This window comes from Callospermophilus lateralis, unplaced genomic scaffold (genome assembly GCF_048772815.1).
Source record: "Callospermophilus lateralis isolate mCalLat2 unplaced genomic scaffold, mCalLat2.hap1 Scaffold_2084, whole genome shotgun sequence".
NCBI lineage: Eukaryota > Metazoa > Chordata > Mammalia > Rodentia > Sciuridae > Callospermophilus > Callospermophilus lateralis.
The window spans coordinates 211,390-237,300 of NW_027513060.1; the positions used below are offsets into that span (position 1 = coordinate 211,390).

A 25,911-nucleotide genomic window follows, 5' to 3' on the forward strand; every position below is an offset into this window, starting at 1 on the left:
ACTGCTCCCTCCAACCCAACCAAATAACTGACCAAACAAACAAACAAACCCCAAACAAAACCTCCACCCATGCTAGGAGTGAGTCAATCCCTAAAACATTTCCAGTCTGCCAATCCCTAAAATTTATGCTTTCCTAAATCCTACATATCAGCTCTTGCTTTGTTTAGAGAGAATGTTTTGTAAAGATCATTCTGTTCAATAAATGTAATTCATCACACATCAATAGACTTAAAGATAAGAATCATATGATCATCTCAATAGATGCAGAAAAAGCATTCAACAAAATACAGCACCCTTTCATGTTCAACACACTAGAAAAACTAGGTATAACAGGAACATATCTCAACATTCTAAAAGCTATCTATGCTAAGCCCCAGGCCAACATCATTCTAAATGAAGACAAATTGAAAACATTCCCTCTAAAAATAGGAACAAGACAGGGATGCCCTCTTTCACCACTTCTATTTAAAATAGTTCTTGAAACACTGGCTAGAGCAATTAGACAGAAGAAACAAATTAAAGGGATATGGATAGGAAAAGAAGAACTCAAATTAGCACTATTTGCCAACGATATGATGCTATACCGAGAAGACCCAAAAATTTCCACCAGAAAACATCTAGAACTAATGTTTGAATTCAGCAAAGTATGAGAATATAAAATCAACACTCATAAATCAAAGGCATTTCTGTATATCAGTGACAAATCCTCTGAAAGAAAAACTACCCCATTTACAATAGCCTGAAGAAAAAAAAAAAACCTTGGGAATCAACTAAAGAGGTGAAAGACCTCTATAATGAAAACTACAGAACACTAATGAAAGAAATTAAAGAAGACCTTAGAAGATGGAAAGATCTCCCTTGTTCTTGGATAGGCAGAATTAAAATTGTCAAAATGACCATACTACCAAAAGTACTATACAGATTTAATGCAATTCCAATCAAAATCCCAATGACATTCCTCATAGAAATAGAAAAAGCAGTCACGAAATTCATCTAGAAAAATAAGAGACCCAGAATAGCTAAAGCAATCCTTAGCCAAGAAGAGTGAAGCAGGTGACATCACTATACCAGACTTTAAACTATACTACAGAGCAATAGTAACAAAAACAGTATGATATTGTTACCAAAATAGACTGGTAGATCAATGGTACAGCATAGAGGACACAGAAACTAACCCATATAATTACAGTTATATTAGACAAAGGTGCCAAAAACATATATTGGAGAAAAGATAGCCTCTTTAACAAATGGTGCTGGAAAAACTGGAAATCCAGATGCAACAAAATGAAATTAAATCCCTATCTTTCACCATGCACAAAATTCAACTCAAAGTTGATCAAGGACCAGGAATTAAACCAGAGACCCTGCACCTAAAAGAAGAAAAAGTAGGCCCTAATCTCCATCATGTTGGATTAGGTCCTGTAAGTCTCGATAGTGCAAGAATTAAAAGAATCAACAAATGTTATTGATTCAAACTAAAAATCTTCTTTTCAGCAAAAGAAACATCAGTGAGGGGAATAGAGAGCCTAAAGAATGAGAGCAAATTTTTACCACATGCTCATCAGAGCACTAATCTCTAGGTTATATAAAGAACTCAAAAACCCTGACACCAAAAAAACCAAATAACCCAATCAGTAAATGGGCCAAGGAACTGAACAGATGATATACAATCAATGAACAAATATATGTAAAAATGTTCAACATCTCTAGCAATTAGAGAAATGAAAATCAAAACTAACTCTTAAGATTTTATCTCACTCTAGTCAGAATGGCAGCTATTAAGAATATAAACAGGGCTGGGGATGTGGCTCAAGCGGTAGTGCGCTCGCCTGGCATGCATGCGGCCCGGGTTCGATCCTCAGCACCAAAAACAAAGATGTTGTGTCCGCCGAAAACTAAAAAATAAACATTAAAAATCTCTTTCTCTCTCTCTCTTCAATAAGTGTTGGAGAGGATGTGGGGAAAAAGGCACACCCATACATTGCTGGTGGGACTGCAAATTGGTGCAGCCATCTGGAAAGCAGTATGGAGATTCCTTAGAAAACTGAGAATGGAATCACCATTTGACCCAGCTATCCTACTCCTCAGTCTATACCCAAAGGACTTACAAACAGCATACTACAGGAACACAGCCACATCAATGTTTATAGCAGCACAATTCATAATACCTAACTGTGGAACCAACCTAGATGTCCTTTAGTAGATGATTGGATATTTAAACTGTATGTGTGTGTATGTGTGTGTGTGTGTGTGTGTGTGTGTGTGTGTGTATACATACATATACATACACACACCACACATACACACACAATGGAATATTACTCAGCATTAAAAGAGAATAAAATCATGGTATTTGCAGGTAAATGGATGGAGTTGGAAAATATAATGCTAAGTAAAGTAAGCCAATCCCAAAAAACCAAATGCCAAATGTTTTCTCATATAAGAATGCTGATTCATAATGGGGATGAGGAGGGGAACATGGGAGGAATAGACAAACTCTAGATAAGGCAAAGGGAAGGCATGGGAAGGGAGGGGGCATGGGGATAAGAAAGGAAATGGAATGAAATGGACATCATTACTCTAACTACATATATGAAGACATGAATGGCATGACTGTACATTGTGTACAACCAGAGATATGAAAAATTGTGCTATATATATGTAATATGAATTGAAATGCATTCTGCTGTCATATATAACAAATTAGAATAAATTAAAAAACAAAAAAGATCATTCTGTTATTTAGCAAGTAATAAATTCAGCTTAATTGTTTCACATATTAGAATGGTGGTCTCTTTCTTTTAACTTTGAAATTTCCAATGAGAGAATTCTTTTTTTTTAAATTTTATGTATGTATGTATGTATGTATATATGTATGTGGTAGTGAGGAACAAACCCAGTAACTCATACATGCTAAGCAAGTGCTCTACCACTGAGCCACAATCCCAGCACCCCCAATGAGAGAATTCTGATGACCCTCTCTTGGTGGCTTTCTGTTCGACTCTCACAGATTCCACTCATAATACAATTTTAGTCGACCTCTTCTTGGGAAGTTGGTGTCAAAAACAACCTGATCTCTGATTTGTTCAAGTGGGGTTTTATGGCTGAATTAATGTTGTTATCTTAAGAGATTTTAAAGCATATAATTTTTTTTAAATGGAGGCAAAATTCACCATCCTAACCATTTTAAAGTTCAAAATTGAATGGTTTGGGGTATCATATAGATTGTTATGTAAAGTAATTAGAGTTTTGGCTTAAAGGGACATCATTTGGTAAATATTCTTGAAAAATTAGCTTTTTTGATCGCTCATGAAAAAATAAATTTAATATGTAATTAAAAGACAGAAAAAAAAGAATCTTTATCTTTCTTTTGTCTTCCCTCCCTCCCTTTTTTGGTAATAGTTTTATGGACATATAATTCATATACCATAAATTCACTCATTTAAAGACTACAATTCAATGGTTTATAGTACATTCACAGTGCACGCAATCATTTCTGTCAATTTTAGAACATTTAATCATCCCTGAAACAGCTCAGTATGATTGAGCTATTGCTCATTCCCTGCTGCCCTGAGCAGCAACTAGTCTGCTTTCTGTCTGTAGATTTGCCTCTTCTGGATATTTAATATAAATTAAATCATAAAATATGTGGATTTTTTGTGATTAGCTTCTTTCACTTAGCATGTTTTTAAAAAAAATTTTTTTTAGTTATACATGGACACAGTATCTTTATTTTGTTTATTTTTATGTGGTGCTGAGGATCAAACCCAGGGTCTCACATGTGTGAGGTGAGTGCTCTACCGCTGAGCCACAACCCAGCCCCTCACTTAGCATGTTTTTAAGATTAATCTCTGTTGTAACATGTATCAGTACTTCCATCTTTTTAATGGCCAAATAATATTCTGTATTTGTCAACTAATGGACACTTGGGTTGTTTCTATTTTTTGACTATTATAATGTAGTTATAACATTCATATACAACTTTTTCTGTGTGCATGTTTTCATTTCTCTAGGGTGTATAGATAGGAGTACATTGTTGGGTCATAAAGCAACAACTCAATTGCAGAATCACTGTTGATCCCACCAGCAGCATATGGTTTCACCATATCATGGCAAACAACTATTAAAGTCTGCCTTTTTGATTCCAGTCATTCTAGTAGGTGTGAAACTCATGGCTTTGTTTGCATTTCCTTGATGACTAATGGTGTTAAGCATCTTTTCAAGTGCTTATTAGCCATCTGTACATCATTGGAGAATTATCTATTCAGAGTCTTTGCCCATTTTAAAATTGGGCTGATTGTCTTGTTATTTTTGTCTTTTTAAGATGAGTTTTCATGTATTCTCGAAACAAGTCCCTTATCAAGTACATGATTTGCAACATTTTTTCCCATTCTGAGATGTTGTTCACCTTTTTGACTGCATCCTTTATTTTTATTTTTCTGGATTGAACCCAGGAGTACTTAACCACTGAGCCACATCCATAGCTCTCTGTTTTTTTTTTAGACAGGGTCTCACTAAGTTGCTGAGGGCCTCCATGAGATGCTGGGATTACAGGTGTGTTGCTACTACACTTGGCTTGATCGCATCCTTTAAAGTATGAAAGTTTTTAATTCTGATGAAGTTCAATTTATGTAGTTTTCCCCCCACATTTTTTGCTTGGGCTTTTGGTGTCAAATATAAGAAACTAATCCAAGGTCATAAAGACTTACTTCATGGTTTCTTTTCAGAGTTTCATAATTTTACCTGTTACATTTAGATTACTTTGGAATTAATTTTTGATCTGATGTTAATTTTTAAAATAATTAATTGGTAGGCCATGAGACTAAGGTGGCTCCAGTATCCTGGATTCCTATGTAAATAAATAGGAACCCAACTCAGTGTAAAGGGTAAAATGAAAAAAGCTTCATCAGTCAAAAACTGCCAACTACCTTCTAACAGGAAAGGATCTAAATAAGGCTACTGCTCCACATTAACCAATCAAATATTTTCTTTTTTTGCTTTCTGGTTCATCCTACAAATCCTCCAAGCACATGCTTAAACCCAGTGGCTCGGGAGGCAAGACAGGAGGATCACTGTTCAAAGCTAACCTCAACATCGAGGCTCTAAGTAACTCAGTGAGACCCTTTCTCTAAATAAAAATACAAAAAAGGGCTAGGGATATGGCTCAGTGGTTGAGTGTCCCTGAGTTAAACCCTCAGTATCCCATCCCCCAAATCATCAGTGTACCTATATGAGAGAAGATCATAAGACATCATTTCAGGAGGGGTCCTATCACATGCCAGTAAGAATGAATGATGCATAGAGAGGCCAAGAAGAATCTGGACAGGCCTTGCTTGGTTTCCCCACTCAGTCTATTAGCACTAGAACATACTCCTTTGTCCAATAAATTTCTACGTGGTTGTCCATACTTCAATCATGTCTATGCAATGAAGTCTCCATAAAATGAGAAGGTTTGGAGAGCTTATGGACAGTTGCATGCATGGAGGCTTGCAGGAAGGTGAACAAAAGCTCATTTTCATGTTAGGATGGTGGTATACAACTCCATGGGAATGGAAGTTTCTGGACTCAGGATTCTTCTAGATCTTGCCCTATATATGTCTTCATCTAGCTGTTTATTCATATCCTTTAAAATACCCATTATAATTGGTAAATGTGTTTCTCTGAGTTCTGTGAATGGCTCTAGCCAGTTAATTTGGCCTAAAAGCAAGGGGATTGTGGGAATCCCAATTTTTAGGCAGTTGGCAGAAGTTCTGGAAACCTGGGCTTGTGACTTGTATCTAAAGTGGGGGCAATCTGGGGCCAATCTGTGGGATCTGATGCCATTTCCAGGTTGATAATGTCAGAGCCGAACTAAATCACTGCCAGGTGTCTATTGAAGAACTGAATGCTTGCTGGCTGGTGGGAAAAAAAAATTCTTGTTTATTTTGGGATCATGAAAGTGATCTGTGTTGTGAGCATAGAGCAGGGGGAATTAGTTTGGTTTGTTTCCTCAAAATCCTCAAGAGATTCCAATAGTTTATTTATTTATATATTTGATACCAGGGATTGAGAGTAGGGGCACTCAACCACTGAGCCACATCCCTAGTCCTATTTTGCATTTTATTTAAAGACAGGGTCTCACTGAGTTGATTAGCACCTTGCTTTTGCTCAGTCTCCCCAGCCATTGGGATAACAGGCGTGTGCCACCACACCCAGCTCCAATTGCTTATATTTTAACAATTGCTTATAAACAGAATTTTCCAGTGTTTTCAAATCAATTTTGATGATATGCAAACTGATTAAAAGCTTTGGAATATACCTTTCTGTAAATTTCATAAAAATTTACTTAACCAAAAATTCTGAGGTGGGTACATTAAACTCCATTTAACAGATGAGAAAAATGATTTAACTGCGATCATACTGATTTTGGTAAATTTTTTTACCAATGGTTCCTAATGAATCATGCCTTCTTGTCCAAGTTGTCCCCTCCCATACTGATTCTGGGCTTGTCCTTGTGATTTGGTTTGGCCAAATCCATTTGCTAGAAGCCGAAGCTCACTGATAAGGGCCATTCAACTTTGTTAGGGAGGCCAATTTTACCTATGTGAGGATGAAAGAAGACACAGGAAAGACCCAGCCCTCCAGGCAACTCTATGGCTGAATGTAGTGCTTAAGTAATATCAGGAAAAACCAGTAAAAGAAATGCAGTTAACATCCAGCATAGTAAAAATCAATAAAACACTGCTGCGTTTGCTATAAAGTTAGGGATAGTTTTTAAAGGCAACAACAAATTATTGTTTGAATAATTTAATTTTGGTATGTTTGGGCATTTTCCAGGTATCATTCTGTTACTGATTTTTAATTTAGTTCTGATGGGTCACAGAACTTACTTTGAATCTTTTTTTTTTTTTTTTTTTTTGTAGTTGTAGAAGGACAGAATGCCCAGAGTCAGTGTGGGAGGGGACTGCTTAGATAAGGCGACATGTTTTATTAGGAACCATTGGTAAAACAATTTACCAAAATCATACCAAAATCATACCAAAATCAGTATGATCTCAGTTAAATCATATTTCTCATCTGTGAGATGGAGTTAAATGTGTCCACCCCCAGAATTGTTCTATGAATTAAATAAAAAATATTTATGGTTATTTTTATGTGGTGCTAAGGATTGAACCCAGTGCCTCACACACAGCCCTGTATGTGAATCTTTATAAACTTAGTGAGACTGATTAACAATCCAGTATATAATGCAGCTGAATGGTACATGTGTATTTTAAAAGACATACATTCTACTCTTGTGCAGCAGAATAGTCTGTGAATGCCAATTAGGTAAAGTCGTATAGTAGCATCTCTGTCAAATGATTTTTGTTTTAATGTTTTTATCCCAGATTAATAACTGTTATACAAAACAGTGAGCCTTTTATAAGCTAATCCCTCTACTATAGTTTAAATCTAAAATGCTCCCTAAAGGCCCATGTGTTATAGGTTTAGTTTCCAGCCTGGTATGATTGGGAGGTGGTGGAAACTTGTAGGACCCAGTGGGAGGTCTTCCAGTCACAGGAGGTATGACTTTGAAGGGGATAATGGGACCCTACCCCTTTTTCTTGCTGTCTTGTTTGTGGCTTGGTTATGAGGTAAGCAGCTTTGCTCCATCATGTGTTCCCCATCATGAAGTGTTTCCTCACCACAGGCCCAAAGGCAGTGGGATGGGACAAATGAACTAAAACCTCAAAACTAGGAGCAGAAATAAAGCTTTTCTCTTTAACTTTATCTGGGCCCCCACCCCACCCCACCAGTGCTGGGAATCAAACCCTGGGCCTCAAAAATGCTAAGTGAGTGATCTGTCATTGAATTACAATGCCAGCCCCCAAACTTTTCTCTTTATAAGGAGATTATCTCTGGTATTTGTTACAGTAACAGAAAACTGTCTAATATACTCCCATTACAAAAAGCAAAAACTGGGGGCTGTGGCTGTGGCTTAATGGTAGAGCACTCACCTAGCATAGGGGTGAGGCACTGGGTTAGATCCTCAGCACCACATATAAATAAGTAAAGCAAAGGTATTGTGTCCAACTACAACTAAAAATAAATATTAAAAGATAAATAAATAAAGGTATTGTGTCCATTTACAACTAAAAATACTTTTAAAAAGGCAGGAACTGCTATTGAGATATATTCTACATTCAAAAAGAGTTGCAAAGAAATCTAAAAATTTTGTAGTTCTGATACTGCTTAATATGTATAAAAGGATAAAGAAGTTCCATAAAAAGAAAGAAAGGGGCTGGGGCTGTAGCTCAGTGGAAGACACCTGCTTCACATGTGTGAAGCACCACACAAAAATAAATAAAGATATTTTTAAAAAAGGAGAGGAAAAAAGTACTGAGATTTTCAATGTAAAAGTGGGAAAAAATCAAAGAAATTTAATAAAATCCCTCTAACTTTAAATTTAATTGGATATACCAAAATTAACTCATGATCATAAAACAATAATAAATGCATAGCACTAAATCTAAGAAAGAGGGGCTGGGATTGTGGCTCAGCGGTAGAGCGCTTGCTTAGCATGGGCAGGACCCGGGTTCAATCCTCAGCACCACATAAAAATAAAGGCATTGTGTTGTGTACATCTACATCTAAAAAATAAATATTAAAAAAAATAAATCTAAGAAAGAATAAAAAATAAATGACGCTCACAGTAATAAGCCCAGACCTTCATAGCTCAGACATTAGTGCCTAAATTTCATTCTCTATTAAAAGAAATCTGAGGGCTGGGATTATGGCTTAATAGTGGAGTGCTTGCCTAGCACATTCGAGGTGCTGGGTTTGATCCTCAGCACCACACAGAAATGAATGAATGAGATGGAGGTGTTGTGTCCAATAACAACTAAAGAAAAGAAAATGAAAAATAAAAGAAAGAAAGAAAGAAAGGAAACAAACAAACAAACAAATAAATAAATCTGATCTCCTTGGAGCTAATTCTAAGTCTGGGCAGGGAAAATATAAGGTGAGCCTATGAAAGCTTGTTGTGCTTAAAAGAAAGTATTCAAACTATTGGGGGTAACATCAAAGGGATACAGAAGACACTCTGAATGGACTCCAACTTTAGATAATATGGGGCCAAATTTAGATAATATGGGATTTAGAAAATGACAACTGAATTAATCTAACAAAAAATGAACAAAAATTCATAAGCTGAAAATACATAGGGTAAGACTCCTCAATATTATTGAGGGGTCAATTTTCATCAAATTGATTTATACATTCAGTATAATTCCAATCAAAATACCAGCCATCTTTTTTTTTTTTTTTTTTTTTGTAGAAACTGATAAGCTGATGAAAATGAGAATAGTCCAAACAATTTGAGGACTTACAGTAACTGATCCCAGGACTTATTATTCTAAAGTCATTAAGACTGGACACTGGCATAAGGATAGACATATAGATCAATGGAACTGAACACAATCAAAGGAAGATTCACACATACATAGTCAGTTGTATTCAGTAGAGTTGCAAAGGTAATGAGGAAAACTGCTGGGAAAACTGTATCTCTATGTTGAAAAGAAAAACCATGACTGTTAACTCAAACTGGACCTCAACAACTGAAATAATTCTTAGGATCATAGCCCAAACAGAACACTAAAATTACAACACTTTTTAGAAAACATAAGAGAATATATCACAACTTTAGTGTGGGCCAAAAATGTCTTAAGATTTAACCATAAGATAATATTGATAAATCAGATCTCACCAAAATTAAAAATTTACAATATAGAAAATGAAAAGCAAGCCAAAATCTGACGAAAACATTCACAATACATATATTTGAAAAATGATTAATACATAGAATTAAGACTGACCCAAATTTTAAAAATGGGTAAAATACTAAAAAGGATATATATTTGGCCAAAAAATTATAAGACTCAGCATTTTAGCAATCAAATGCAAATCAGAACCACAATGAAATGTATCGTATATCCACTCAAATGGCCAAATATATAAAAACCAATGATACTAAATGCTGGTGAAGGAACTGGAACTCCCATATCCTTTTTTTTTTTTTTAACATTTATTCATTTATTTTTTAGGTGTAGATGGATGGACACAACACAATGCCTTTATTTTTATGTGGTGCTGAGGACTGAACCCAGGTCCCGCCCATGCTAGGCGAGCGCTCTACCTCTGAGCTACAATCCCAGCCCCTGGAACTCCCATATCTTGGGAGTATAATATGGTACAGTCACTTTGGAATACACGTTGGCAGTTTCTTATAAACACACATTTACAATATGATTTAGCAATTCCACTTTTAGAGAAATCAAAACATGTCCAATCTTGTATATTACTTGTATATTCTTATAAATAAAGAGTAAAAATCTGGAAATAACCCAAATATATATGAACAGGTAAATGGGTAAACAAATATATGTATCGAAAGGGAGAGACTGGATACAAGAGTACATACTCTCTTTCATTTAAAGAAAATACAGAATAAGTAAAGTTAATCCATAAGATAGAAAACACTTCCGTTGTTACCTGGTCACAAGAGAACTTTCTGAGATGACAGAAATATTTTATATTTTGATTGTGGTGGTGATTTAGGCTATATATTTGTCAAAGTTCATTGAATTATACATTTAATATGGTTATATTTTACTGTATATATAGTATATTTTGATAAAGTTGATTTTAAAAAACCTATCAGGTCAGAACAATACTCAAGATAGAAAATACCTATTCACCCCACCAGAAATAATGAATACTTCGACAAACACAATGGGGTAAAAAAGAACCTTTACAGGAGAAAGACCCAGTAGCACTACCTTAATTAAGTGACCACTCATGATGGCAGATGAGGAAGAAGACCCGACCTTTGAGGAGGAAAATGAAGAAATTGGAGGAGGTGCAGAAGGTGGACAGGGTAAAAGAAAGAGACTTTTTTCTAAAGAATTACGATGTATGATGTATGGGTTTGGGGATGACCAGAATCCTTACACTGAGTCAGTGGATATTCTTGAAGATCTTGTCATTGAGTTCATCACTGAAATGACTCACAAGGCAATGTCAATTGGAAGACAAGGTCGAGTACAAGTTGAAGATATGGTCTTCTTGATTCGAAAGGACCCAAGGAAGTTTGCTAGGGTTAAAGACTTGCTTACCATGAATGAAGAATTGAAACGAGCTAGAAAAGCATTTGATGAAGCAAACTACGGATATTGATAATTTTTGTACTTCATGAAATTTCATTATATTCTGTGGAAATCATATATAATAATTGTGTATTTTGTTCAGTAATGTCCTAATATCTAGGCATGTAAATGAAAGATGGAGAAACAAAGTTTTCAGCCTTTATTTTCATGTCTTTGATCTTAGAGTGGTCCTTGAGCCTTTAATTACCTGCCTTTACATGACTATACTTGAATTACTTACTGAGTTTAATGACTACACGTAAGTTAAAGTACCTTACAAATTATGCAGTTCCTTCTGACTTTTGACTATCTAAAGGATGAAGTAGTATTTATGTGTTAGGTATATTTGTGCCATTATAAGCTATACTATAGCTGTTTAATATGTGAAATCTAAGTGTCATTTTGACTATGACAGCTGAGACATATGCCTTACATATTCTGAAGTTTTTAGACAACAGTGGTCTGAGATGTTATTAAACATAGTGAACTGGTTTTCTTTTAAGGAGATGATATTTGAAACTACAAGTTTTTGTAAGAATGTTTATGTGTTTTAAATGATAATTTGTTTTAATATTTTCTAAAGAGTGATTTTTTAATTTTTATTTTTTTAGAAACTTAAAAGTTTCATGTTGATGCTTCTATGTTGAAAGACTTTTTTGATTTAAAACCTTTTGGACCTAGGTTACTTTTTAAGTTTTATCATTTTCCCAATCATCTACTTTCAGGAGCAGGAATGGCAATATTTAATGAGCTAATGGTAGGATAAGCATTTGGGGTAGTGTTTTTTTAACATATTTGTAAGTACTTGTGGAAATGTGTAGTTGACTAAAACTGTAACTACAAAAACCACTTTTGTAGTTCACAGTATACAGGTTTTGTGTGAATTTAGCTTACTGCATTAAATTATTGCCCTTAGCTTAAAAAAAATGACCACTCATATCATTAACTGCAGACAACTTTATTCTATATGATTCCTGATGTTATGGAAAACATGGCATCACCACTGAAGCATTCCAGCCTAAAATCTAACCTGCCTCTAACTAGGCTGGTAGACCTAACTTGCACCTTATAGAACAGAAATAATGTGTCAGTCTAATAAACGTATAAAGCCAATATTGCAAAACATAATATAGATGTTAAATATAGATGTCAGTAAGTCCATGTTTATTCTTCTCTTTTCTGTATGCTTGAAAATTTTTGCAACAAATAATTTAAAAAATGATTAGTTGCCTGGTGTGGTGGCACACGCCTATAATTATCCCCAGCATCTTGGGAGGCTGATCTCTAAATAAAATACAAAATAGGGCTGGGGATGTGGCCTATTTTAGTAGGTATTAGTAGTCGAATGCCCCGAGTTCAATTCCCCATACCAAAAAAAAAAAAAAAAAAGTGATTAGTCAAGAGGTCTGCTAACATTAAGAGTACAGTAAAACTGCACAATAACAGGCTCTAACATAATGTAAGTTTGGACACAATATGATTGAAAATTGTTTTTATAGTAGGTTCAAACTTGTCATTTCATTATCCTTGTAATAATGAGGCCTTACCTTTTTACATAACTGGATTTTTTTATAACATTACAACAAGGGTCTTAATTATTTTTGAGTCACTGAGGGACAAGAGTAGCACAGTAATTTTAAATTACTCATGTATGATAGCACTTTATGAGGTGACAATTTAAGATAAAACAGGGCTCGGCATAGTGACACACACCTGTAATCCCAGCAACCCAGGAGACTGAGGGAAGAGGATTGTGAGTTTGAGGCCAATTTCAGCAACTTAGCAAGACCCTATCTCAACATAAATATAAAAAGGCTGGGAGCATGGCTCAGTGGTAGTGTACCCCTGGGTTCAATCACTCTACCCCTAGTACCAGGTGTGGGGGAAACTTGTATCTATAAAAGTGTGCTTATATAAAGAATAATTTGATATTTTTCTTTTGTTAATTCACTGATACTATATAACGGAACTCTGGATTTTTTTGTTTGTTTGTTTTTGGTACTGGGGATTGAACTCAAAGGCACTTAACCATTGAGCCACATCCCCAGCCCTATTTTGTATTTTTATCTAGAGACAGGATCTTACTGAGTTGCTTAGTGCCTAGCTTTTGCTGAGGTTGGCTTTGAACTCATGATCCTCCTGCCTTCACGTCCAAAGTTGTTGGGATTACAGGTGTGCATCACTGTGCCTGGCTGGACCTTGGTTTTCAAATACACATTTAATTCAGATCATAGAATCTAGTGAACATCTTGGACAAAGGATAATGTAGTCTATAGTTCCTCTTACAGATCTTACACCAAAGGAGGTTACTAAAAATGTCCTATATTTGATTTCTCACATTATTTTTTCCTTATTGTGTTAATCATTTCATTGTTCAAAAAAACAGAACTCGACCAACCCAGAAAAAAGGTATAATGTAAACTAAAAAACATTCTGAAACAACATAAGTCATGAACAGACTAGACTACTACTTAAAACTTTTGACTTCTTTACAAGCTACTTTAAAGAACACACACACACCTTTTTTAAAAATATTTTTTTTAGTTGCAGATGGACACAATACCTTTATTTTTATTTAAATTTATCCATCTATCTATTTATTTCTTCTTTATTTTTTAAAATATTTTTAGTTGTAGATGGACAGAATAGCTTTATTTATTTATTTGTGTGGTGGTGAGAATCAAACCCAGTGCCTCACATGTGCTAGGGAAGTGCTCTACCATTGAGCCACAACCCCAGCCCTCATCTTCTTTTTATTTATTTATTTATTTTTTGTGGGGGTACTAGGGATTGAACTCAGGAGCACTCAACCACTGAGCCACATCCCCAGTCCTATTTTGTATTTTATTTAGACACAGGGTCTCACTAAGTTTCTTAGCGCCTCACCATTGCTGAGGTTGGCTTTGAACTCGCGATCCTCCGTCTCAGCCTCCTGAGTGGCTGGGATTACAGGTATGTGCCACTGCGCCTGGCTCACCTTCTTTTTTATTGTAGTAAAGTGTATGTAACATAAATTTTCCATGCTAACTAACCATTTGAAGTGTATTGTTCAGTGGCATTAAGTACATTCATACTGATGTGCAGCCATTACCACTATCTTCCAGCTCTCTTTCATTTTGCAAAACGGAAACCCTATACATTAAACAATAATTTTTCGGGAGTCTGAGGTAGGAGGACTGTGAGTTCAAAGCCAGCCTCAGCAACATAGAGAGGCCCTAAAGCAACTCAGTAAGATGCTGTCTCTAATATATATATATATATAATGAGAGCTTGGGATATGGCTCAGTGGCTGAGCACTCCTGGGTTCAATCCCCAGTACTAAAACAAAAAACAACAATTTGCCATTCTCCCTCTCCCAGCCCTTGGTAACCTCCATTCTACTTTTTGTCTATGAATCTGATTACTTTAGGTGCCTCATCCAGGTGAAATCACACAGTATTTGTCTTTCTGCAACCCTGATCTCTTCTGGTTCTTATTTGCATGGAATATCTTCTTCCACCCATTTATTTCAATCTGTCTGTGTCTTTGGATCTAAAGTTGAGTCTCCTATAGAAAGCAAATTTCTGCCAATTTCTAAGTTTTGACTGGACAATTTAATACATTTACAATTAAAGTAATTACTGATAAGGAAGGACTTCTGTCTTCCTGTTTGTTTTATATATGCTTTATAGCTTTTTAGTCCCTACTTCCTCCTGTATTATTGTATTTTGTGTTTAGTTGATTTTTCAGTGTCATGTTTTAGTTCCCTTCTCATTTCTTTTTGTATATTGTATAGCCATTTTCATAGTAGTAACATGGGAATTACATTTAACATCATTATGTTGTAACACTCTAAGCTATTACTTTTTAAATAGTTATGTAAAAAATAACATAAATGATGAATGTGTGTGTATATGACAAAAGGCATTTCAAAAAATTTGAATTCCTAAATACCATACTAAGAACATTATTATTAGCTGGGCATAGTGGTGCATGCCTATAATACCAGTGGCTTGGGAGGCCGAGGCGGGAAGATCGAAGCAAGTTTAAGGTCAGACTCACCAACTCAGTGAGGCCCTAACCATCTGTTTCAAAATAAAAAATTAAAAAGGGCTGGGGATGTGGCTTAGTGGTTAAGTGCCACTAGGTTCAATCTCTGGTATCAAAAAATAAAAATAAAATTTAAAAAATTAACATTTCATTTAAACAGTTGTCTTATTTCAAATTCCTGAATTAGAGGCTGAAGACATGATATAGCTCCTACAAATACTCCTAAGACAATCCAAAGATCATGACAGTAAAACAAGAGTTTGTCCATCACTATTGGTATTATTTTTTTGTTGTTGTTGTATCTGGGACTGAACCCAGAGAACTTAACTGAGTCACATCCTAAGCCCTTTTTATTTTATTTTTTTTTAATTTTGAGACAGGGTTTCACTAAGTTGCTTAGGACTTCACTAAGTTGCTGAGGCTGGCTTTGAACTTGTGATCCTCTTGCTTCAGCTTCCTGAGTCACTGGGATTACTGGTGTGTGCCACCATGCCCAGTGAGTATAGTATTTTCATCAGTATCTGGAACATAGCTGATGCAGTGGTTGAATTAATCAGTTAGTAAATCTGCCCCAAATTAACCAGACAAGAATTAAAGATCTCTAGTCTTTGGAAAAGCATTTTTTATATTTTGAATTTCTTCTAGTTGGAAGATTCTTTAATCTATTACAAAAGACCACAAATGACTTTTATTCTAATTAGCAACACTGAATGGAGACATAATATAGGAAAGACTGGATAAAGCAGATTCTTAATAAGGCTCTTGTTAGCAGGAATTAAAAACCAATCTTGAAAGCTATAATGCAATTTTAACCACCTTTCTCTCTCTTGTAACAGGTATTTATAATTAGGTAAAAAGCTATTGAGTAACTATGCAATTCAGAAAAACCAATGCAAAAGATATACAGGCAGAGAAAAGAAAAAGGGTATGTACAAAACAATTAATGTCAATCTCTCTTGTTTTCTAGTCTATCTAAAAATTTCATTATGATAATTTTGTAAGTACTGCCCAAATACACATGCCCTCCTATTTGCCAGTTAATTTTAGCTGGGAATTTTTTAAAAATTCTCTAATATGAGGAAACTGAGAGATCATTTTAAGAAAATAGAATTAATTACATTTTACAGACATTCAAAACTGAGATAATCTGACATTATAATTTTAGCATATTCCATATTTTGGAACGAAAATGATCTTTGAGAATGCAGACTTAAATGTATTAGGAGAGGTGAAATATTCTGTTGTGGGAATCTCACTTTATATTTTTAGTTTTAAGCTAACAGTGTAGTTTAGCATACTCATACTCAGGGAAATAAAAGGTCAACTGGCCTTTATTTAGGCCTTTATTTAGACTGACAGCTGTTAGTACTACTACTATAAAAGATGTGGTAGTAAAGGCACTAGTGGAGTTAAGGTACTAGATAGTGATACCATGGATGGAGTCTGTAAATGGAAAATATAAGTACAACCCCTTCAGAAAACTTCTGAGACTTGTTCTAAGGTAATCACTTCTGTTCCACTAAGGCGGTAATACTGGCTTCATCCAGAGTGAAGAGAAACAAAACAATAGAATAATAATCTCTTCTACCACAAGCCAGTGTTTTCCAAACTGGCAAGGGCCCGCCAGCAGTACTTGGCCAGCACCAGAGGGTAGTGGTTTAGCTGTGACTCTGAATTCAGAGAGGAAAATGTCTGCTCACTGCACACCCTGCCCTTCTCACTATGGAGGCTGTGGGTCAGACTATGCCAAGAAAGAAGCAGAGGAGAGGTTACCAGAGCTTCTTTAGACTATGAAGATGGCAAACCCATTCTGGTTCAAATCACTTCCATGGGGCTATGTCAAAAACACGCTCATATACCCTGTGTTTGCCTCTGTCACCTCACCCTTACCCCACAACCACGGAAGCACTTTTTCAAAACCTCTAGAGCAATAAAGGGGTGTATGAAAATCACTAGTTTAGATTACCTTCAACCAATGCCAGAATTCCTTGTACAGAGTCCCTGACAGATGCTTGCCCAGAATCCTGAGCCCTTACAGTGTTGCATTATGTACTTATTCTGCCACTCAGAAGATCTGACTCTTAGAAAATATTTCTCAACATCAAACTAAAACCTGCCTCCTTCCTACCTTCATATTTTGGTTCAAGTTCTGTTTCTTGAGGTTGCAAGCCACAGATCTATGTTATTCCCTTTTCCCTGACTAATTAAATACTATTCACTGGCCAACACCATCCTAAGTCCTACCTCTGCTCTAAAAACCCCTTCCCCAATGCTCCTCGTGTCCTCCACTTCCTGAAGCATACTTGTATGGCCACTCTTTGGCACTTGTGCTTCACAGTCTTGGTTATCTTTGGCATTCTTTAGGCTTTTCTAATAAGAACATATCTCTTGAGAGTTGTAAAGTCTTGGTCTTTTTTTTTTAAATGTCTACCTCCATATCCCTTCATCATGCTGTAGCAGAGTAGATGAATACACATGTGTGTCCTCTGTGAACTGGACATAGTTTACTTACTTTCTATCACATTTCCTTACAAAAATCTGTTATTCCAATCACTTTCAATTGCCAAACTCTACCCTGTGCCTGCCCCCTTTTGCTAATACTTTCTTGTTCTCTCATTTTGACCTCTCCCCCTCTAGGGCAAGGAGTATTAGCCTGGGGTTGATGAACTCTGATGCTGTACACAACATGTACATTTCTTTTTTTGTGGGAGAGGTTTCATAGTTTTTATACAACTTTCAAAAGATCTCATGAGTCAAAAAAAAATTACTTTTATAATGCCCTATCGCTTCTCAACCAAATCTCTATTGCTGAAGACCCAGTTCATGCCCCTGGATTCAGAAACCACCCATATAAGGGAGATTTTTTAGGTTCTAAATATAAACATATATAATCTTATGTAAATATATTACTATGTATTATTATATAATATATAAATTATATATAAATGTTATTATATATTCTATAATATATAAGTTATCATTTTATATATAAACATAAATATCTCTACCATTAACTTGATTATAATTTTACTTTGTTAAACTTTAATATCTTTATTGTGATTTAATTCTTTTGTTATGTAATTTTCATGATTATGAACTCTTCACAGCAGGTTCAAAGTCTGCTATATGTATACTTTCAACAAAGCAGGCACTCAATAATACTACTGTGGACATAAATTAAATGGTGATTCCCCTTCAACTTAATAAGTGTAGGAACTCAGCTTCAAAGGTGTACATCACAGCTGTGACATTGACTGGAGTTGGGCAAAATGCCATAGTTAGCTGCCCCCTTACCTCTGCTTTACGAATATTTTCTCTAGCTTCATCTATTTTCTGTTCCAGTTCTGCTCGGCTTTGTTCTGATACAGCAACTCCATGGCATTCAAGTTTGTTTAGAACCTAAAGAGAAAACAGGTACAGAAAATAATCCTCCTTCTCATCTTTGTTCCTTGAATGATTATTTGAAAGATTTTAGTAACTAAAACCATGATTCCTTTTTTAACAAATTATTATCCTTTCCTTAACTTGTAATTTTGTTTCATTTATTTATTTAATTCTAAAAATTTGGATTATAGACTCTGTAAGTTGCAAAACTAGTACACACTCCCTTCACCCAACTTCCCCCAGTGGTAAAAATTTATATAACTTTACATTAGTAGTTTCCCTTTATCCTTAGGAGATTCTTTCCTAGACCCTCAATGGATGCTAAAAATGCTGGTAATACTGAATTCTAAAATTACTATGTATTTTTCTATAAGCCCTGCAACAATGCTTCTCAGTGGAAGAATTAATCTGTTTTATGTCATGGTGCCTTCTTTGCATTACTAGTCTTGTATTTTGTCGTTATTAAGTAAAATAAAAGGTTAAGCAAAACACTCTGATATTATAACAGCAGATTTGATAATCTAACTGGCTACTCAGTAAGTAACAGGTGGATAGGGTACGTAGCGTAAAAATTATGGTTAAAGTGTTTTGGATCTTGGGTGGGAAAGAATGAGACTTCCATGTTATTCAGAATGGTGTGCAATTTAAAACATCTAAAATGTTTATTTCTGAACTTTTACATTTAACATTTCTGGGCTGTGGTTGACTTCAGGTAACTGAAACCATGGATAGTGAACTGCAGATAAGTAGGGGCTACTGCAATAGAGTACAAAAATTGACATTGGCTCAATCTACAGATCCTACTTGGATTGTACAAGTTTTGACATGCATACCTTTAGTTTTTAAAATTTACATGAATATAAAATACTGTTACAAAACAATTAATGCAAAATGGCAAAAGTTTTTTATTACATTGTATAATCCATTATGGGGTAAAACTGTCATACCATCAATTAATTTTTATTTTTTCTAAACCACTTTTGAGCATTTCTCTCTATATAAAAACAAACAGAAAATTTTGTTTAAAAAAATAAAATTAGATATACTATCTTCTCAATCTTTCTAAGAAAGCTTTTCATGTCTGTATAAATAGACTGACCTCATTCTCTTTAATTAATCTATAGATCCAAGAATTTAACTGTACCATGTTTCATTTATTCTTACTCTATTTGCCTTTTGAATTTTCAAGTTTCTCAACATTATACGTGACTCTGTACAAAGAACCCTTTGTACAATGACGTTTTGTACAAAAGTCAATGACTTTTTGAACACATATAGGAATATTTAAGATAAAAAATATAAAAGCAGAAATTGCACATTTTAATTTTAATAGACATTACCAGATTATCTACACAAAGTTGTACCTACTCTTCCTTGTATCTTACCCACACTGAATTTTGCCAGTCTTTAGAATTATGCCAATGTATTTTTTAAAAAATAATCTCACTGTTGAGTTGGTTTTTCAAAAAAAAAATCAATAAAATCGAGAAAACTTTAGCCATGCTAACCAAGAGAAAAAGGGTAAAAACTCAAAGGATATATCACCACAGACACCACTGAAATACAGAGGATGATCAGAAACTATTTTAAAAACTTATACTTCAATTAAACAGAAAATCTTGAAGACATCAACAAATTTCTAGAGAAATATGACCTACCCAAATTGAATCAGGAAGATATACAAAATTTAAACAGGTAAATTTCAAGCGATGAAACAGCAGATGCCATGAAAAGCCTATCAACAAAGAAAAGCCCAGGACTTGAAGGATTCTCAGCTGAGTTCTACCAGACCTTCCTTCAAAGAAGAACACCAATCCACTTCAAACTATTCTATGAAATAGAAAAGGAGGGAACCCTTCTAAACTCAACCTATGACCAGACAAAGATACACCAAGGAAAGAAAACTTCAGGCCAATATCCCTGATGAACATAAATGAAAAAATTCTTAGTAAAATGCTGGCAAATCACATAGAAACATATTAAAAAGACAGTGCACCATGATCAAGTGGGTTTCATCCCAGGAACACTGACTCAACATCCAGAAATCCATAAATGTAATTCACCATATTTTCAGGTCTCTAATTAATGGAGAATCATTTTATATGTTGCTAGCAATTTGTACTTCTATTTCAATTCACTTTTTTAATCTTTTAATTATTATTAAGATATATTTCTTTCAAGATATTTACTCCTTTTTTTTCCTATTATTTGTTATAAACATTTCCTTCTACTCTATCCCCTTTCCTTTTTTAATGCTCTTTTGTTTTGCGGAAATTTTTAATTTTTATGTGGTCACATTTTATCAGTCTTTTCCTTTATAGCTCCTGAGTTTTGTTTTGTTTAAAAAGGTATATGGCTGGGCGCAGTGACAAATGCCTGTAGTCCCAGCAGCTCTGGAGGCTGAGGCAGGCAGATGGCAAGTTCAAAGCCAGCCTCAGCAATGGAAAGGAGCTAAGCAACTCAGTGAGACCCTGTCTCTAAGTAAAATTTAAAAAAAAGGCATGGGGCTAGGGATGTGGCTCAGTAGTTGAGTACCCCTGAGTTCAACCCCTGGTATCCCCACCCCCCGTCCAAAAAAAAAGGGTATCTGTAATATACCAAAAATATGGGGCTGAGGTTGTGGCTCAGTGGTAGAGGGTTTGCTTAGCATGTGTGAGGGACTGAATTCAATTCTCAGTACCACATATAAATGAATAAAATAAAGGCCCACTGATAACTAAATATATATATATATATATATATATATATATATATATATATATATATATATATATATATATAAATATTCTAGGTTCTTCTAGTTTTTTAATACTCATATGTTTAGCGTTTAGCACTTAGCTCTTTAGTTTTCTAAAATTTATTTTGTATATAGTGGAAGAAAGAAACCTAATGGTGTATTTTTCCCTAAACATACAAAATTGCTAAATCCATTTACTAAAGGATTTTTACTAACTTTTTTCCCCAAAGATTTGAAATGCCATTATGTGAACGTCTAGTGCGTTCGGGTCCCTGGGTAAGGGTCACGAAATAACCGGGACACAGGGGATGCAGAGCGAAGGCAGCAATTGCAACTGCATGCTGAGGTTTATTTGCAAGTTCCTTTTATATTCTTCTTCTAACAAAGCAAGCAATTCTTCAATAACACTTTGCCCACATTGCCCAGATAACATGCCTCAGCGGATACACAGAGCTAACTTCAGATCGTTCCTGCTTATTTGATAAGTACCCTCCTAAAGTTCTTTGTAGACATTGTCTACTCCCCTGAGCAGGCATTTGTTTCTTTAGAATGTACTGTTCCTAGGACAAGTATGCAGGAAGCTTCTTCCTCTTGGCCAAACCATGCAGAACTTGTGACTTGCGATAAGGGGAAGAGAACGTTTCCTCCTCCTAACTGAGGTTTGCCTCAGCTGACCTAAATCACAGCCACAGCTCTTGCACACTGTCAGGCCTGAGGGAGCTAAACTCTGCACACTCGAACCCCAACACCATTAACTTTTTTTTTTTTGGTAGTGCTTGGAATTGAACCTAGGGCTTCATGCATGCTAAGCATATACATGTTCTATCACTCAGCCATACCCCCAGGCTAACATGTTTTCTATTATAAAAAAATTCAAATATACTTGAAGGTTTTAGAGCATCTATTACAATAAATCCAATATATTAATAACTGAGATTCAAAAAAATGTTAAAATTTGCTTTACCTATCCTTTTTGTTCTTTGCTACAGCATTTGAAGAAAAAAAATCGATATTAAGTCATTTTATTCCTACGTGTTATAATAAATATCTCTAAATGTGAATTGTTTTATACAACCATAATACCATTATCAAACCTAACAATAATTTCTTGGCAGCTTTTAATACACTGTTCATCATTATATTTCCCTCCTACCTGAAATATGGCATCTTGATTGACATTTCAAATCTTTGGGGAAAAGAATTAGTAAATCCTTTAGTAAATGGATTTAGCAATTGTGTATGCCAAAAATGGTATCTTGATAAGATCATTATTCTAAATTATCATATGTTCTTTAATAGATTTGCTATTTTTTTTGTATTAGATCACAGTTAATTTCTGTGGCCATTATTTTATGATTTAGTATGTGGTAAGTCTCATTCTTGTGTGTTTATAAAAAGAATTCCAGGTAAATTTTAGAGCCAGAATGTCAAGCTTCTCCAAATATATTTTCTAAGTTTCATTAAAATTTTATATTCCTTTACCTTATCAGTATTTTACTGCTGTGATGAATAACTTTTTTCCACTGTATTTGCAATTTATTATTTCTGATTAATGAGAAAACTAAAGTTTTCCTTTTTCCCTTCAGTTTTGAAGACTGAACCCAGGCCTCACTCATGCTAGGCAAATGCTCTGCCACTGAGCCAGATTCCTAACCTTGGAAAATTAATGATTTCTAAAAATATATTCTTGTATTTGTTCACTTTACTAAACCATCATTGACAATTGGGTCTTGGTATTTTGGGTACATATATTATTAATAAATAATGATGGATGTGCCTTTTTCTAATATTTAAATCTCTTAACTGGTTTTCTTTAATTAATACATTGACTAATCCTATATGACACTGAAAAGTAGTGGTGATGATAGATGTTGTTTTCTTGTTTTATCATTGTAATAAGCAGCATGGCTTTGAAGATGTAAATACCCTGGTGTTTGAAACTGTGGGTATGTATGATGTAATTTGCAGAAGTATTAGAGTTAGGAACCTTAAAATAATGAGATCATCCTTGATTACCTAAGTGAGTTCAATATAATCATGTGATATCTTTCAAGCAAAGAATTTTCTCTGGCTAGAGTAAGATAAGAGATGGGTAGAAAGGAAATTAGAGATTCTAAGAAGAAGAATTCAGTGTGCCATTGCTGATTCTGAGACCGGAAGCACAAGTGCAAGGACCAGGAAGAGTAGCTTCTAGGGGCTAAAGACAGCCTCTAGCTAATAGCTGGGAAGGAGACAGGGAACTCAATCTTGTTTTCTTCTCTTTAGTTGTAGATGGACACAGTACCTTTATTTTATTTATTTTTATGTGGTGCTAAGGATCAAACCCAGTATCTCACATGTGCAAGGCATGTTATTATATATATATTTATCATTTTTACAAGTTTGTTATACCTTTGTCTAAAATCAACAGACCATATATGCGTGGGCCTACTTCTAGACTCTTCATTTTGTTCCATTCATCTGTAAGTATATCCTCATACCAATGCTAAAACATCTTGATTAGTATAGTTTTATGTCTTGAAACCAGGTGGAGAAAGCCCTCAAATCTAATCCTTCTTTTTCAAAATTGTTTTGGCTATCTTAGATGATTTGCATTTTCACATATCTTTGAGAATTAGCTTGTTAATTAAAAAAAAATGCTGGGTATTTAACCTGTATTACATTGAATATATGGAGAAAACTGGTATTTTAAAAATAGTCTTCATATACTGGGCATAGTGGCGCAAGCCTATAATCCTAGCAGCTTGGGAGGCTGAGGCAGGAGGATCTCAAGTTCAAAGTCAGCCTCTGCAGAAGTGAGGTGCTAAGCAACTCAGTTGAGACCCCGACTCTAAATAAAATACAAAACAGGGCTGAAGATGTGGCTCAGTGGCAGAATGCCCCTGAGTTCAATCCCTAGTACCCATCCCTCCAAAATAAATAAAAATAGATTTCATATGTAGTTAAAGTCTATATATGTGTCCTTATGCCAGTACTGCACTACCTCAATCTCTGCAGTTTTATAAGCTTTGAAATCAGGAAGTAGGAGTTCTCTAACCTTATTATTTTTCATGACTATTTTGGCTATTTGGGGTCTCTTGAGATCTCATATGAATTTTAGAATGGCTTTGTCTTTTATTGTAAATAACACTGTTCAGATTTTGAAGGGAACTACATTGAATTTGAAGAACATTTTGGTATTAAGTGCCATTTAACAATATCTGCAGCTATCTGGGAGGTTGAGGCATGAGTATTACAAGTTCAAAGCCAGCCTCAGCAACTTAATGAGACCCTGTCTCGAAATAAAGAAAAAGGGCTGTGGATGTGTCTCAGAGGCAAAATGCCTTTGGGTTCAATCTCCAGTAACAAACAAAACAAAACAAAACAAACACATGAAAAGAAGCCCCCATAAAACAAACCCCAAACAATATCTGCCTTCAGTTCCATGAATACTGGATATATTCCCAATGGGATTTTGATAGGAATTACATGGAATCTGGACATCATTCTGGGAGTAACTGTCATCTTATCAATACCTTCACTTAATGAACATAAACTGTCTTTCCATTTACTTATGCCCTCTTTAATCTATCATCAATGTTTTTGTAGTTCCCAGTGTACAAGTCTTTTACCTTCTTGATATTTTCTTTTTGGTGTTACTAGAAATGAAATTGCTTTCTTAATTTCCTTTTTTTATTGTTGCTGTGGTACTGGAGATGTATTAATTTCCTTTTTGCAGTGCTCATTGTTATTTTGAAATGCAACTGATTTTTTTGCTTTTATTTTGCATCCTGCAACTTTGCTATAACTGCTATGGCAACTTTGCTATAACTGCTCTAGAACTCCTATGTTGAGTAAACATGGTGAAAGTGAACATTCTTAGCTTGTTCTTGATCTTGAAGGAAACATTTTTGATTTTTCATTATGGACAATCAATTACCACCCCCCCAATATCTCATACTAGGATGGAACCTGGGGACTACTACTACAGAGCTACATCCCCAACCTTTTTTTTGTTAAATAGTCTCAATAAGTTGTCCAGGCAGGTCTTGAACTTGTGATTGCCTGCTCCCCAGCCTCCTGAGTAGTTGGGATTATAGGTGTATATATCCACGCCTGACAACTGTTAAACATTTTTTGTATTTTAAAGCTGACTATGATGCACTGTGGTGTGATTTTCTTTGTGTTTTACCTGCCTCAGGCTTACTGAGCTTTAGCTCTTGGTTTACAATTTTTATTAATTGTGGACAGATTTTAGCAAAAAAAAAAAAAAAAACCCAAAATCCCAGGCTTTGGGGGATAAGAAGTGAGTGTATTTTGCATGTCAGAGGTATGTGAAGTTTTAATTATAACTTTTAACCATAAGGTATACTGTGGAAGACTATGTTTTTCAAAAAGTTGTTACTACATTTCTCATTCTGCATGTTTTTCCAACTTCGTTACTTCTCCACCAAGAAGTAGAGTGTATGTCCTACCTCCTTGAACTATGGACAGGCCTTTGTGATTGTCTCAATAAAATATGATTCAACAATCCCAATGATGTTTCTGAGGCTAGGTCAAAAGAATACACAGGTTTTATTTTCTCACTCTTGGAACTTATATCTTTGGGGCTTTGTACTA

General features: G+C 35.0%; 2 pseudogenes; one reads left to right on the forward strand and one right to left on the reverse strand.

The window, feature by feature from the left end:
• The window catches only part of LOC143386199 (F-BAR and double SH3 domains protein 2-like), an 85,698-nt pseudogene that overhangs the window by 26,797 nt on the left and 32,990 nt on the right, over positions 1-25,911 (reverse strand).
• LOC143386202 (transcription initiation factor TFIID subunit 13 pseudogene) lies at positions 10,819-11,311 on the forward strand (annotated as a pseudogene).